This window comes from Simochromis diagramma, unplaced genomic scaffold (genome assembly GCF_900408965.1).
Source record: "Simochromis diagramma unplaced genomic scaffold, fSimDia1.1 OVJJ01000127.1, whole genome shotgun sequence".
Taxonomy (NCBI): domain Eukaryota; kingdom Metazoa; phylum Chordata; class Actinopteri; order Cichliformes; family Cichlidae; genus Simochromis; species Simochromis diagramma.
The window spans coordinates 67041-81429 of record NW_024387524.1 but is presented as its reverse complement, the minus strand read 5'-3'; the positions used below and the strand labels follow the sequence as shown (position 1 = coordinate 81429).

The 14389-nt window shown below is 41.8% G+C and overlaps 1 pseudogene; it reads left to right on the top strand.

Moving 5' to 3' along the window:
• Window positions 1–8771: 8771 nt before the first annotated feature.
• Window positions 8772–13678, top strand: LOC120727331 (annotated as a pseudogene).
• Window positions 13679–14389: the final 711 nt, after the last annotated feature.

Here is a 14389-nt window from a genome sequence, read left to right as displayed (position 1 = left end):
TCTGTCCAGACTCATCTATCCAGCCTTTTCTCTGCCCATACCTCCAAAACTAATTAAATCTATAAATACTCTTAATTTTAGGTTCATATGGAGGAACAAATGTCATTATATAAAGAAAAATGATATGATTAAGAATTATGAAGAGGGTGGGGCTAATGCCACTGACTTTGATGTTATGAATGGTGTACTAAAACTGAAATGGTTAAGATCTTTCATTAGGAACAAAAATTCCTTTTGGAACATTATTCCCAATGTGATTTTTGGCAAAATGGGTGGAATAGACTTTTTGTTACGTTGTGACTTTGATTGCAGTTCGTTACCTGTTAAACTCTCAGCTTTCCATCAGCAGGTCCGTCTCTACTGGAAATTAATCTATAAACATAACTTTACTCCTCACAATACCCCTATATGGAACAACAGGTATATCCGTTTGTGTAGGAAATCTGTGTACGTGGATGAATGGAGATCTAAAGGGATTTGGGCTGTAGCTCATTTTATGGATGATAATGGGGTCTTACTAAAACATGAGACGTTTTGTGAGAAATTTGATGTAAGATGTACTGCTAAGAGATATAAATCCCCAGTGAAAGCCATCCCAGTCCCTTTGAGATCAATGATAAAAGAAGATATTGTGCACTCTAAAATTTCTCCTGGACTGAGGCAGCTCTGCATAGCTGGAGTTGAATTTGGTGACAGCAGGTTTACAAACAAAGTGATCAGGAATATTTTGATAAATGAAATTTGCCCAAATCCGGTTAAAATAAATTATATCCTTAAAGAATTTGAGAGGTTAAGGCGATAAGAAAAAAGTATATCTCACTTCCTCTTTCCCCTAAAGTAAAAGAGGTTCACTTTAAAATCATTAATGAGGTTTATCCAACCAATGAATTCTTAAGACGGAAATTTAACTTAGATGTGAACGCCTGCACATTTTGTGAAAATGATATTGAAAGTCTGGATCACTTGTTTTTCTACTGTGAATCAGTGCACTCCTTCTGGACTGACATGTGGAGCTGGCTACAGTCCAGGAGAATCCAGTTACCACATTTGATGGTGACAGTAATAAAGTTTGGAATACTTGCTGAGAATGCAGATTTTGACCTGTTGATTAGGACGTTTTTGTTAATGGGAAAACTTTTATTCACAAATGCAGATACTTTAAAGCTAATCCATGTATAAACAGATGGCTGAATGACTTTAAACTCTGGGCTAAATCGCTGAAACTTGTGAATAACAAGAAAGCCCATAAACTTGTTGTTTTATTTAAAGAGTTTAATCTATGTTAAAAAAGAAACCTCCCTAATTTATAAGCATGACTGCCCTTTTTTGCTCATGTTACTTTTTGCCTTTGGTTCAAATCCTTCAATGACTGTTCTTTCTTTTTGTACTAACTGTCATGGTCCGGAGTCTGTGACTCCGTGTTTATGTTTAGTCTATTAGTATTCTGTGGTTTTGGTTACTTTGGGTGTTTGTATTCTTCTGTTCATGTTCCTATGTTCTGTGTCCCCCAGTCTGTGTTTAGTTGGTGTGTTATGTCATTGCGTGTATGTGTTTCCTGTTTTATTGTGAAGGTCTGCGTCTTATGTGAGTGTTTTCTGTTTGCCTCCCTAGTCTCGTCACGATAATCACTCCCAGCTGTGTTCCCCACCTGCGTGTAATCTCCCTGTGTTCTCTAGATGTATTTAAGTTGTGTTTTCTGTCATGGTAGTTGCTGGTTCGTCTGTGTTGTTTCCCCTCGGTCTCCCTGCGTCTCCTCGTATGTATTTCTCCGGACCTCCCTGCATCCTCATTCTGGTTTGTCTTATTAGTTTACCCAGTTTAGGTTTCCGGTTTCATGTTTTGTTGCCACCGCTGTTTGTACTCACACCCCTGTAAATAAACATTCATCTGCACCAGAGCTGCCGCATTTTGGGTCCTATTTCATATTCCACACGGCTTGCCCCGGCAAACCGTGACACTAACTCTTTTAGCTTTGTGCTTATTGTTTTTTTGTTTTCTTGCTATAATGCTCAACCGAGGATGTAACATAATCGGATTAATGACGGTGCCTTGTATGTTATACTGTTGTTTGTAAATAAAGTTAAAATAAAATTAAAAAAGTTCATCTGGTAGCAGGCTATGGCACTTGGCCACAGGTGGCAGCAGTGGACTGGCCTCCATGTGAGACTGCTCCAGCTGCTATGTGATAGTCCAGCTGCAAACTGAAGATCATATGCAAGTTTTGGAAATTAAACTGTACAATATAAAGCGCCTTGAGGCGACTGTTGTTGTGATTTGGTGCTATATAAATAAAATTGAATTGAAATTCAGAATAGTCTTAACTTAGCTTTAAAACCAACCCAATCTAACTCTCCTCCACACTCATAAACAAAGACAAACCAACTGACACATCTGAGTCCACACAAAGTAAACTGCACACTTTAGTTGTGAAGCGAAAACGCTGAAATCGCAGTAATAACACGTACGAGGGGAACGATAACGAAGACAAGATGCTCCTGATCGTTGCTCTTGCTGTCCTGTGAACAGCATCGGCGTGGTGTTAATGGTTTGCTTTTGTTTTGGCGATCGCCCCGTGAATGAGAATATGACCAGGTAAACCCGCGACATTTTTAAATAGTTTGTCATTCAACAGCAACAAGACTGATGGAGTGTGTTTGAGGAAACCTCACAAACGTCACAGATGAAATATTTGGTGTTTATTTGCTGGTTTGTCGGTAGCAGCTTCTTCAAAGTAAGTCTACCACACATTTGATTTGGATCACCGGTCCAAACAATGTGAACGATTGTTGTGTTACCTTTGTGTTGAGTTTGACTGATATTTGCTGGATAGCAAATGTTTTAAAGCTGTGCAACCTTTATCTGTACATAGCAGTTAAACTGTTTGGATCAATCTTTATTGATAATATACATTATTTATTTATGAATTACTGTGTACACAAGAATAAGTTAATGTATTAAGATAAACTGGCTGAAATGTTTGTATTATTCTTGTGATTTTTTTTTTTTATTGGCCCTGTTTATTTACAGGCCAGGTGACCCTTTAGGGGTTTAAAATGCCGAGCCAATGAACAGCTGGGAGCAGGAATCTTTCTTCACTGAAGCTTCCACTTCCACGGGTCTGGTAGGAAGTTGTCCAAGCCAACAAAACAAGCAGACCGATGTCCACATATCAATCACCTGTTGAGAAAGAAAAAAGAGAAAACAAGCAAACAAAAGAGAGCAATATAATAAACAACATCATCGCGATGATCTATGTGAATATAACTGTAAATACTAAATATTGAATATTATTGTGCAGCACGTAAGATCCTGTACCTCTCCTGTATCTCCCCCACCTGCAGAGTGAGTTCCTAGAGAGAGGAGACCTCCTGCAAGATGTACCAGCCTCCCCCGCCAGTCTTCCATACAAACGTTGGACATGCAAACACTCAACACAGCAACACTGAAAGCATTTGAGTGTAAATTTCATTCAAATCAAACTTTATACACAATTACAACAATGGAAAAAAGTCTAAATATTAAAACACTACAACCGCCGAAGAAACAAATAAATCCAATCACAGTCAACATCAAAATATGATCATAGAAAAATAGAAGAAGAAGATGACAGCTCCAGCACCGCCCACGACCCTGACAAGGAGATGTGAAAGCGAACGGATGGATGAAAAAATAGAAGAGACACATCATACAATTCATACACGTTCATGTGATATCTTTGGGTTCAAAAACCCAATAACCTTGAATCCTTTTAAATTACATTTAAATTTCAGCTGGCAGCAAAGAAATTAATCACAAATGAACCACAATTAATCTGCAGCTTCATCAATGTGATGCTGAGTTTCTGACTGAGATTGAGTCTGAACATGTCTGACTCTGTGAAACAGTCAGAGTGTTTCTCTGACAGCAGGAGCCTCTTTACACTCAGCTTCACACAGACGAGCTGAGGAACGAGCAAGCAAACTTCTTCTTCTGTCATTTTTAACAGCAGCTTGCATCCAAAGATGTTGCACTACTGCCATCTCCTAGCTTTTACTCGTACTTCTCTTCCAGATCCTCAGATCCTCTTGGTGACATCAGTATTTCTCAAAAATGAAAAACCGCTCCTTTCCCCTCATCATAACTTAACTGATTAACCACTTTTTCAAACGTAAGTTTCATTTCACCACCAGTTTCTACCCTCAACACTCTCCTTTGACTTCTATACTTCCTGCAACTAATAACCACATGTTCAACCGTCTCCATCGCATTACACCATCACATAACCCAGTCGGATGTTTCCCCATCATAAAAAGAGAACCATTCAGAAAGCAATGACCTGTTTGTATTCTCCTGTTGCCTATTTAACCCACTACTCCTCTTAACTTCTATTGTGTTTTGTACCCCATGTCTCCCTTTTGTTCCATTATCCCATGCCATTCTCCAGAAATTCTTACTTTGTGTCCAAACTATTCTTTTCCCTCAGATTTCAACAATGGTATCTGCACATCTATGTCTACTTTTTTAACAGCTGCTTTAGCCAACCTATCTGCTCTTTCATTACCCACAATACCTCGGTTGAGGGCGTCAGACCAGCACAGTCTCTTTCAGCACACATGGATATTTCATCAGTCTCATAGACACTGAGAACAATTTGTGTATGAGACTAAAGAAACAGTCCACACATAATTGAACAAAAGGCCTCTAAAGTTCTGTGGTTGCCACATTTCCACATGACTGTTTAATTACAGCAAAAACCATCATTATAATGATCTTGATTGATATTGTAATCTCAGTTTTCAACACAATTGTTCATTAACTTAAACAATGTTACAAGATAAATATATATTCTTAGTGCTTATTTTCTGATTAGATTGTTTTATGTATTTTAATAAGAGAGGCCTTTATAAACCAATCGTGGTGTGTGTCTGGCAGGAAGTGAAGCAGGAAGTCTGAATATAGCTTGTGAGCTTGTGAGAGACGTTTCAAAATGAAAACAGAGGAATTAGAGAATGAAAGTGCAAAGTAATAGTAATGAAAATGATATGAAATAAATGTCTTAGTGTGTTAATACAGGTGCCCATGGACTTGCTCAACCTCCTGGAAGAATACAGCAGAAAAATGATAGATTAACAGAATTGGGATGAAAACAGGCTTTGGTTTAAAATGTCACAGCTTCACCTCTCATCCTGTCCTTATCCTGAGAAGAAGCTTAAAGGACAGTTAATCTCCTGATGAAGACAGAAGACAGACAGAACAACACCGTGGACTTGAAGAATTAACAGCAGGCAAAAAGACACTGAAGGGTCCAGCAGCATGTTGATGGAAACATGCGCTCTGAATTACAAGCTGGAAAGTGTACCAGTGACATGACTGTGTGAAACCACTGGATGGGACTGTCTGAGTTCATATTTGCCAAGCTGGGAGTTAAGCGCCAAGAAAAGACTGAAAAGAGGAAGAGAGAAGAAGAAACAGCTGATTTGGGCCTGTGTTTGATTTGGGAGGCCACACAGGAAGTTGAGAGAAGAGGGGACGAGGACCGGTGAGAGGTGAAGGCTGGACGTGTTAAAGTGACAGCAGAGGAAAATTGGGTTGAACATTGAGGCTGAATTTGTGGGTTTAGAAACATCCAGAGCATCGCAACAGAAAGGTAAAGAAAAAAAGTAAGAGAGAGATAAAGAAATAAATAAACTAATAATACATAAATGAATAGAAAAATAGAAAACACACATGTAGAAATTGTCACATGTGAAATTATTTTTGGAGAGAATCAGAAGTGAGACAGTTTGAATCCACAGTTCAGTGCAAAGATGCAGGAATTAAATCTGATTATAAAAACACATCGAGGCAACGAAGACCAGCTTACACTCAATATTAATATGAATACACAACATACACGCAATGAAGACATGCTTACACTCATGAATGTGAATACATGACATAAATGCTAAATGGTGTAGATTTAACACACTTAAAGGCTGAAGCTGAGGAATAACTCAGGAAGTTGCAGGACAATAGAGTGACTGTTGTGACAAGGAAAAAGAGACTGGGAGGACCAACCAGTGATTAGAAGCTTAAAGCAGGTTTAAAATAGTGAATTAGAAGTGGTTTCCAGCTGATTGAGCAAAAGAAGTGACGACTGTAGAAATAAAAATAAAATAATAATAATTGAATTATGCAGCAATGTTTTGAATATGCATTTCTGTTGTCAGGGCAACTTCTCGAGATGTGACTCAATATGCAAATTAGTTGAATGAGTGGGGACAGAAAAAAAAGAAAAACTCAAGTTTCCTGTCTGAGACATGAGTGAAGTTTGCATTGAGAGAAATATATCTGTGACTGTGTGAGAAGAACTGTTTGGTCAAATATATGATAGCAGCCGCAGGACAATTAAATAAATCTGTGACTAAGTGCAGTCATGCAGATTTGGAGAAGAAGTTTATAATTTAGTGATGACACATTGTTATAAAGTGTTTAGAAAGGGCTTAATGGGAATATTACTGTTGGGCAAACTGTGCGGCTTTAACAAGATTTTCTGTGTATTTAGCAGGTGAAACTCTGTCAGCTGACTTCAGACTGTCAGGAAGCTGAAGAACCTGAGGCCAACCACTGAAACATGATGTGGGCAAAATGAACAGAGGGAGTGATTTTAAAGGTGAACATTTAGGACTTACTGCAAATGTTACTATGTCAAAGTTACTGTGACTCAAACAGAGGAAATTCTGATTTTTTTATTTCCACACCCAGCATGTTTTGGGTGTTATATGCTATTAAATACTTTTAAATAAATTAAAAAGTATTTAATAGCATATAACACCCAAAATATGCTTCGGTTCACATTTAACTCCAGAAAATCATCAATCAAAACATGGATATTACCTGACCACAGATTCGTGGTGACGTCACTGCTCTTTTAACTGTTCGGTGTCTTTGTTTGTTTGCTGGTTGTAGAAATGGTTTATATGAGCTTTGAGCTGAGAGTCAGAGGTTTCTGTGGACGCTGCTCATGTCGGCACTTATATTTCTGACCTTTTCTTATAACCGATTAAACATCATCTCCTCCCTTTTGCCCCCATTTTTGGTGGTGTAGGTACAAATGATCAGGCATGACATTCTCATAATAAATAAGATACTGCAAATAATTATTTCTGCATTTGTGCGATTGAAGTGAATTGAAAATGTGTATGAAATGACACTGTTTAGTTTTTAGTTCACCATTTATGAGGCTTCAAGAAGAAAATAAAAGACAGATCTGAATGTTTGAAAATGTTTTGGAAAGATTCTGTAAAGATGAGATGAAAAATACTCAAAGGATAAATTTAATTGGTTTATTATTTAGATAAGTTGAAAAAAGTTAAACAAGTAAATGAAGAAACAAGGCAGAGGAGAGAAAAGCCCAACAATCCCCTCTGAACAAGCACTTGGCGACAGTGGGAAGGAAAAACTGCCTTTAAACGGGCAGGAACCTCCGGCAGAACCAGGCTCAGGAGGGGACAGTCAACGGCCGGGACTGGTTGGGGGGGTTAACAGAGGTGAAGCAAGACGAGGCTACATCAGGTGAGGAAGCAGTAGCGTCTCTCCTCCGGAACAAGTGGAACCATTTCTTCTTTTTTTTCATGCACTTTTCCACGAGCGCTTTTTTCTCCAGGATGAGATTTCTCAGCTCATCGATGGTTTCTGCGTTTTGTTCTTCAAGTTTCTCACATCTTTGTTCCACCTCTTCCAATGTTGCTTGTTGTTCTTCAAGCTTGTCTTTGAGTTGTTTGGATGTTGCCTCCAGTATCAGCTTGTCCTTGTGCATGTCTGCATTTCTCTGTTGGACCTCTTTGTGCTTGTCTTCTAACTGCTCATTTCTTTTCTGGATTTCTTGGAGCGTGAGCTGCAGGTCTTCATGTATTTTGTCTTCTTGTTGTTTTTGCGCCTGCATTTGAGTGTTTTCATGCTTCAAGTTATTGAATTCCACCAAAATCCCCTTAACGAGCTCGGAGTTGTTTCTCGCTATCTGATCGATCTTTTTCTGCATCTGTGAGCAGCGTTTCTCCAGTTTGTCCTTTTCTTCTTCCACTTTAGTTGCTTTGTCCTCCAGCTGATTACAAAACTCTTGCAGTTTTAGATTTTTAGACTCAAAGTCCTGGACGATACGTTTTCCTTCTTTCAGTCTTTCTTGCTGTTGCTCTTTCTGTTGAAGAAGGTCTTTGTTTTGGCGCAGTGTTTCATCCAGGCTTTCTTTCAGCATGCGGTATTTTTCCTGCATGCTCTTCAGTTCGTGCTGCATGTCTCGTTGCTTTTTGTCCTGCTCTTCCTTCTGTTGGAGGAATTTATTCTTTTCTTCCACAGCTTCATGGAGCTGTCTTTGGAGGAGCCGATTTTTTCGGTCCATGTATTGGAGATCCCGTTGTATCTTATCAGTCATCGTTTTCCTGTCTTGGAGCTGGTTGGTCATTTCTTTTAGTTCTGCACTCTTTTGCCTGTTTTCTTTAATGAGGTGCACAATCTGCTCTCGGGTCTGAGCAAACTTGATTCCCCAGCCCTCATTAATAATGTTTATGTCCGGCTGGCGCTGTTGTCTTTCTTCCAGCTCTTTATTTTGGGCTTCCATTCGTCTACATTTGTCCTCCAGTTGAAGTTTCTCTTCTTCAATTTGTTGCATTTTTTTCTGGAGAAGGTAGTTTTCCTTCCTACTCTCCTCTAATGCCCTTTGGAAGGATGAGACGCCATTTGGGGAAATTGGCCGGCCACGCCAGGAAGGAGAGGCGGCGTAATCTTTTTGAGTTGGTTGTTTTTTTCTTGGAAACATGTTGGAGTTTCTATACGATGACTTTGAAGAGCTTGTGGTGAACGTTTTGTAGGCTGCAAACACAGCTGCTGCTGAAACGAACTAAAACTTGCTGTTTCTCACCCCTACTTAAGGAAAAACATCAAAGGACTTAAGATTCTTAAGATCTATGACATCATCACTCCCAAAGCCAATGAGATTGTCACAAGACATTTTGGAATGGGGTATTTTTTTTAAAACTGTTTTCAAACTTAACTTAAAATTTCAGTGTTTTATTTGTATATTTGTATATTGCAAAATCACAATAATCTTCCAATTTAGAACTACAAGTTAAAAAAAAGAACTAACATAAATAAAATACACTTCAGCTAATTTATTTTCCCAAACCACGTGGAGCCGCACTATAAGGACTAAAGAGCCGCAGGTTGCCGACCCCTGATCTAAAGGGTTTAACAAAAAGGGGGAGCTTCCTGCTGGAAATTGAAATGTCCCCATGTCCCCACTGGGCGATCGTGGCTCAAATGTTAGGAGTTGGCCTTGTAATCGAGCCACGGCTTGGACAGTCTTGGTCGTTGTGTCCTTGGGCAAGACACTTCACCTGGCAAGACACTTCACCCGTTGCCTACTGGTGGTGGTCAGAGGGCCTGGTGGCACCCCAGGGTGGCTGTAGCTACATCACCAGTGTGTGAATGTGTGCGTGAATGGGTGGATGACTGAACGTGGGTGCTTAACTAGTTAAAAAAACAAACAAACATCTGTCTCTTATTTTTTATGCCACACAGGAAAGAAGCTTCAATGTCTGATGAGAAGACATTAATTTGTTGGTGTTTGTGGTGTTTGGTGCAGTTTTCTTGTTCTCTGTCTTGTTGTTTATTTACAGTGGAGATGAAGATCTCTAACAAGTTGATTTGTTCACATTTGCACATCTTAATTTTTAAGAGGAATGTGTTTTTTTGAGTTTGTACACTATATGCATGTAAGGCAACCGTTTCCTTTTTCGGTATTTTTGTGTGCTGCTCTTTTAACAAAAGGGGAACAAAAGACATTTAAATCGACCTCAGATGATTTGTTTAAATTTTTACAAGGTCTTACTGAGGTGATGCAAAGTGAAACATGCTTCTTTTTTGGTAATGTGCTGGAAAAGCTTGAAAATTGACCTTGAATGTGCTTAAAAAGTGCTTGAATTTGACCCTAAAAATGTGTATGAACCCTGCATATATTGCAGTATTTACAGTTTATAGTAGGAATTTCATGGCAACAGCTAATATTTATTTTGTTTACTGGGAAATGAAATGCTGCCAATTCACAAAGCTGTGCTTCAGCTGCACTTCCTGTTGTAGACTTGTGATGCACACAGGCTCTGTTCCAGCACTCAGCATGTTCTTCCTTATTTGCTCCACCAGGGGGATTTCCTAAACTATGACATCCTGATAGGAGTGAACCAGGGAGAGGGGCTGAAGTTTGTGGATGACAGTGAGGACAACGACGGCATCTCAGCTGCGGCGTTCGACTACACCATCTCCAGCTTTGTTGACAACCTCTACGGCTACCCAGAGGGTGAGGACGCCACCTCTGTACATTGCCACTTTTTCAGTTATTCCATTTTACAGCCTCCTCTCACTTAACTGCATTTTGCAGCATCATCAGGTTTTGTCTTATTAGGAGCCGCGTTTGTTGATTTGTTCGTTTTTTTTTCTGTTTGCTGTATTCATTAAAATAAACGGATAATCGTCAAAATGACAAATGTGGACAATTATCAAAGCTTACATTACAATTCTGACAGCTTGAGTTCACATGAATTTTCAAAAGAATATCAAAACCTGTGAAAGTGCTTTAAGCGTTTAAAACATGCGAGTAAAGAATGGAATCAGTAACATGTGAGCCCAGTGAAGTGCATCAAACAAGACAAGCGTGCTAAAGAGAGCCACTCATCCACATCACGGCGTGTCTGCGCCTTAACCTTTGAGGCTCTGTGGGCAGTAATGCTATCATCCCCCAGGTAGTGGGCTCCCAATCTCAGTGTCGGTGTTTCTGACAGATCGGCCTGCGAACCCCTCACAGCCGGACCACAGTCACAGTACAGACATGCTTGGATAATGCAGTCATGCTTCCTCTCTGCTGCCTGTCACTCCTTCTGTTATCTGAAAGAGTTTTTTTTCCTCTCTAGATTTCTCACTCACTTCCTGGCTCTTGGTTCATCTCACCAACATTTGCTTTGGTTTCATATCTTTTGATCAGACCGATCTCTTAAAAAATGTCTTGCACTGCTGTTACTTTACTCTTAGCAGTTTTCACTTTTATCTTTCTTCCCCCTCATTTTGTCTCCTCCTGTGCTTCTTCACCAGGCAAAGACATCCTGAGGGAGACCATTAAGTTCATGTACACAGACTGGGCGGACAGGGACAACGGCGACATGCGGCGGAAGACTCTGTTGGCCCTGTTTACGGACCACCAGTGGGTGGCACCAGCTGTGGCCACTGCCAAACTCCATGCTGAGTTTCAGTCCCCAGTTTACTTTTAAACGTTCTACCACCACTGCCAGACCGAGACGCGGCCCGAGTGGGCCGACGCCGCGCACGGAGACAAGATACCTTACGTGTTCGGCGTACCGATGATCGGTGCCACGTACCTGTTCCCGTGCAACTTCTCCAAGAACGATGTGATGCTGAGCGCTGTGGTCATGACTTACTGGACTAACTTCGCAAAGACTGGGTAGGCCTCATGTCACAGTAGTGTAAACTGTACACGTTACTGTATGTTCTCTGATAGCCTTCTAGTCAACTTGAATACTTGAATCTAGGTTGCTAGTTAAATTCCCGTGTGGCTTTGAAGAATTGAACATACTGGTTCACCAAAAGCATCCAGATCCCAGAGCAGCCGGTTGGTCTTAGATAGTTTAAAGGTTGCACAGAGAATGGGCCTCCTGTCTGTATTCAGTGTATTGATGCCACATGTTACTTATAATGGAGACTGAATATAACTTTGAACTGAAACGTTTAACCTTTATGCTCCACCAGGGACCCCAACCTGCCCGTCCCTCAGGACACCAAGTTCATTCATACCAAGCCCAACCGCTTCAAGGAGGTAATCTGGATCAAGTTCAACTGGAAGGACAAGCAGTACCTTCACATCGGTTTGAAACCTCGTGTCAGAGACAACTACAAAGCTAACAAAGTGGCCTTTTGGCTGGAATTAGTCCCTCATCTTCACAACCTGCACCACGTGCTCTTTCCCACCACTACGCGCTCCCCTGCAGGTCGTGACCCCGGCACCATGAGGCCCAGAAACAACGTTCCTCGAACCACTCATCATCCTTACCCTATCTTCACGTCAGATCCTGAGCCCGAGGGCTCAGAGCGCCCGCCCCAGGACCTCTTTCCCAGACACACCCGCGACTACTCCACCGAACTGAGCGTGACAGTTGCAGTTGGAGCGTCGCTCTTCTTCCTCAACATCCTGGCCTTCGCCGCCCTTTACTACAAGCGTGACAAGCAGCACGGGATGCGCCGGCACCGGCTGTCCCCTCAGCGGGGCGGCCCCGCCAACGACCTGGCTCACAGCCAGGAGGAGGAGGTCATGTCCCTGCAGATGAAGGACTGGGAGCACGACACTCACCACGACATGGAGCCCCTGCGACCCCACGACATCCTGCGGCCCGCCTGCCCTCCCGACTACACCCTGGCGCTGCGCCGTGCCCCCGACAACGTGCCGCTGATGAAGCCAAACACCATCACCGTGATCCCTAGCACCATCACTAGCATGCAGCCTCTTTACGCCTTCAACACATTCTCCTCCACTGGCCACAACAACACCCTGCCCCACCCCCACTCCACCACCAGGGTATAGCAGGGACAGGCCCGACACAGCGCCACCTAGGGACCAGGAACACTGGCTCTGCTACCGCTCTGGAAGGGAGGCCTCTCGACGTGGGCCTTCGGTCTGTCCTCTTATTCTCTTCTTTCTCCAAAAGCAACTACACCTGCTGCGTCATGTGCTGTGAAACTTGGCAGCTCCCTCCACTGGTGGCATGTGGAGGTGCAACTGAAGTGTCCAGCAGCAGATGAGCAGTTTGGGGTGGGTGACTCAGCTCTTTCAAAGATACTGTTTTCAAAGACGGTCTGCTGTTTCCAGGCTCAAGACCTCCAACATTTGTCAAAGGGACGAATGCTCTCTCGCTCCTCGCTGTTTTCTCTTTTTTACGCTGGCGTCGTCTCTTTTTCCATCTCCTGTGTGTTATGTGCACATTATGCTTCTCTTTTCTACATCCGTGTTTTATTACTGCTCTCTTCCTCTCATTTGACACGCCTCCCTCCTGCTCTTCTCTAAAAATTCCCGATCTGCTGAGCAGTCTGGAGGGGGGAGGCGTACACTAAACATATAACTATGAAAACACTGATATCTTTCATTCGACCAGCATTTTTAGGTGCCAAGTAAGTACTGCTGTGTTTCATTACTCATCGAGGGAGAAGAAAAACGAAAGAAAAATAGAGTATCGCTATTTACCGTCAACTAACAGAGTTCTGTCATGTTCTCATGACAAAGTGCCAAACTGGCCTCAGTCGTGATTTTCTTTCTTTCATCTTCTCTTTTTTTGTTGTTTTGTTTGAAGCATTTGTTTAATTGTTGTTTTTTATTGTGTGGAAAGAATTTTTCTGAAAATATAGATATAGAGAAATGATATTATATATAGTTCTATATAAAATGTGTACAAAGGAGAAAGTATATAAAAGGGTTTTCTCAGTGGGGGATCTATGCATGAATTATTTTTAAAGACGCGGGGAAAAGGACACTGTACCTGTCGATGCACGTTTCCCAAAATCTAAACGAGTCATATCGCTCCATGTTTGCTACTTTTGGTTTTTGGTTTTCTCCCGCAGAGTAAGAGCATCGCAGGAGCATCGCAGGAGCATCGCAGGAGCGTCGCAGGAGCATCGCAGGAGCATCGCAGGAGCTCCTGAAGTCAAACAACGCCTCCCAGCACTCATTTATTAAAACTGAGTCGATGCCAAAAGTCTTAAACGTTAGAATTAAAGCAACAGCTGTGAACTCAGTCATGGTGTCATGTGCAGCCTCCATCTTACTGTCACTACTTTTTCATTTTAGGGTACGTGAGGTAAAGCGTCCGTCGATGTAGCTTGATTGTACAAAATTATTTTTCTACGTTATTAACAAAACAGAGCAGAGACTGATGCTGCTCCTGTCTGACCCCCTTATGTCTGGCACATGTGTATTCTGACACGTGTGTGTGTGTGTGTGTGTGTGTGTGTGGCAGTCGCTGTGTGAGTGTGATATCACATCTGCATCACTCAAGCGTAGGCGGCCCCGCGTCAGACGACAATAAACAAAAAGCAGAAAAAGGCCAACAGTAAAAACTCAGACTCCAGCATGAGCTCCTTCCTGCTGCTTAACCAATCACCTTCCTCCATATCATCACTGCTCCCTCCCTCCTACACTCTCCATCCTACACCGCCTTTGTTTTTTAACACCGACCCCCGCCAAACTGATAATCAGACAAATTCCCAAACACCTGACTTCACTGTGTCGACACCGTTCCTGACTATTTCTGACCTCAGGTCAGCTCTGCTATTATCCTCACATTAAGGGTTCGTTCACCTGCCTGCAGATGATCTGTGAGCT